Source organism: Egretta garzetta, unplaced genomic scaffold (assembly GCF_000687185.1).
Source record: "Egretta garzetta isolate BGI_Z169 unplaced genomic scaffold, ASM68718v1 scaffold2816, whole genome shotgun sequence".
Classification (NCBI taxonomy): Eukaryota; Metazoa; Chordata; class Aves; order Pelecaniformes; family Ardeidae; genus Egretta; species Egretta garzetta.
In genome coordinates, this window is record NW_009260124.1 from 17,925 (window position 1) to 20,589 (window position 2,665).

Below are 2,665 nucleotides of genomic sequence, written 5' to 3' on the forward strand. Positions count from 1 at the left end.
GGAGAGGGAAGAGGGCGTTTTCGGTGGGGGCGTCCGGGGGACCGGCCACCTAGTCCCGAGGTGTTGGCAAGGGGAGGAGGCGGCTTCCCTGCGGGGAGCGGGCGGCGGGCAGCCCGCCTAGAGACCCGGAGCCTGCACCGGGCCCTGCCCTGAGGGCTCGGCGCTGCCACAGGCACGGAGTATGCTCCAGGGCGTGGAACATGGGTGCCACCCTGGGTGTTTGAAGCCTGAGGTCCCAGCCGTTTGGAGGCTGAACGTTGGAGTTAGGGACTGGGGACCTCGGGAGCTGCCCATTTCTACCTCAGAAGAGGTCAGTACGCCCCTGGGCATTTGGGAACTAACAGAGTTGTTCCAGTGTTGAAACGAGGGGCATGTAAGAAGGTTTGTAAACTTATTGAAAGCCTGTTCTTCAGACAGAATAATTTGCATGGAATAAATGAAGCCTGGCCCATCCACTGAGCTACCCCTGGGGAAGGTGGGGGACAGAAACCAGCCAAGGGCTTTATGCTCAGTGAACTGCAGTCTTCCTGTGCTGGATGTTTGGGGGAAGGACATGTAGATCAGCCCCGAGCCAAGCAGGAGCTGCCTGAGCAGGCTTAATTCTGGCATTGCCCAGCTTTGTGGTGCTTGACTGGAAAGGCGCTGTGACCATCATGTTTTCGGAGCTGTGTTACAAAGGTGTCTTTGCTCATGGTGGGGGTGCCTGTTGCTTTTCCATGCCTGCTGCTCGCAGCAGGAGGAGGTTGACTCGCTTTGAGAGAGGTCCCCCTGCGAGTCTTGCAGGGCCTAGTCTAAAGTTCCTTGGATTGCTTATTGCTTTCCCTCTTAGTACCTCTTGCAGAATGTGCTGGGTTCTGGTGTTTGGCAGCCCAGAAACTAATCTCTCTCCTTTATTTTCCTTCTGGAACAGACTGTAGTAATGGAGCTTGTCTCTTGCAGCATCTTCTGATGAGCTTGAAACTGAGATGAGGAGACTAGAGTGGACTGGTTGCCAAGTCCAGTTCTGTTTAATGTCTTTATTAATGATCTGGATGAGGGGATTGAGTGCACCCTCAGTAAGTTTGCAGATGACACCAAATTGGGTGTGTGTGTGTATCTGCTGGAGGGTAGGAAGGCTCTGCAGAGAGATCTGGACAGGCTGGATCGATGGGCTGAGGCCAATTGGATGAGGTTCAACAAGGCCAAGTGCCAGGTCCTGCACTTGGGTCACAACAACCCCATGCAGTGCTACAGGCTTGGGGAAGAGTGGCTGGAAAGCTGCCTGGCAGAAAACGACCTGGGGGTACTGGTTGACAGCCATCTGAATATGAGCCAGCAATGTGCCCAGGTGGCCGAGAAGGCCAATAGCATCCTGGCTTGTATCAGAAATAGTGTGGCCAGCAGGAGTAGGGAAGTGACGGTGCCCCTGTACTTCGTGCTGGTGAGGCTGCACCTTGAACACTGTGTTCAGTTTTGGGCCCCTCTCTACAGGAAAGATGTTGCGTTGCTGGAACGTGTCCAGAGGACAGCACCAAAGCTGGTGAGGGGTCTGGAGCACAAGGCTGATGAGGAGTGGCTGAGGGACCTGAGGTTGCTTAGTCTGGAGAAGAGAAGGCTGAGGGGAGACCTTACTGCCCTCTACAACCACGTGAAAGGAGGCTGTAGCGAGGTGGGGGTCAGTCTCTGCTCCCAGGTAGTGGGCAATGGGACGAAGGGAAACGGCCTCAAGTTGTGCCAGGAGGTTTAGGTTGGACATTAGGAAAAATTTTTTCACTGCAAGGGTTGTTAAGCATTGTAACGGGCTGCCCAGGGAAGTGGTCGAGTCCCCATCCCTGGAGGTATTTAAAAGATGGGTAGATGAAGTGCTTAGGGACATGGTTGGGGTGGTTTGACCCTGGCTGGATGCCAGGTGCCACCAAAGCTGCTCTCTCACTCCTCTCTTTTAACTGGACAGAGGAGGGAAAAAGTAAGTCAAAGGGCTCATGGGTTGAGATAAGGACAGGGAGAGATCATTTGTCAGCTACCATCACGGGCAAAACAGACTCAACTTGATAAAATTAATTTATTATCAATCAAAATCAGAGAAGGAGAGGATAAAAACTGCTGAATTTTAGAACACCTTCCCCCCCACCCCTCCTTTCTTCCTGGGCTCAACTCCCAGTTTCTCTACCTACTTCCCCCCAGCGGTGCAGGGGGATGGGAATGGGGGTTGGGGTCAGTTCAGCACACATTGTCTCTGCTGCTTCTTGATAGGGAGAGGACTCTTCCCCTGCTCATGCGTGGGGTCCCTCTCATGGGAGACAGTCCTCCGCAAACTTCTCCAACTTGAGTCCTTCCCACGGGCTACAGTTCTTCATGAACTGCTCCAGCATGGGTCCATAATTTCCACAGGGGTGCAGACCCTCAGGAGCAGGCTGCTCCAGCATGGGTCCCCCATGGGGTCACAAGTTCTGCCAGCAAACCTGCTTTGGTGTGGGCTCCTCCCCCCATGGGTCCACAATGGCTTGCCAGGAACCTGATCTGGCACAGGCTTCACACGGGGTCACAGCCTCCTCCCTTCAGGCATCCACCTGCTCCGGCGTGGGGTCCTCCACGGGCTACAGGTGGATCTCTGCTCCACCATGGACCTCCATGGGCTGCAGGGGGACAAGCGTGCAGGGAGGCATCACTGCCTGCCTTTCACACA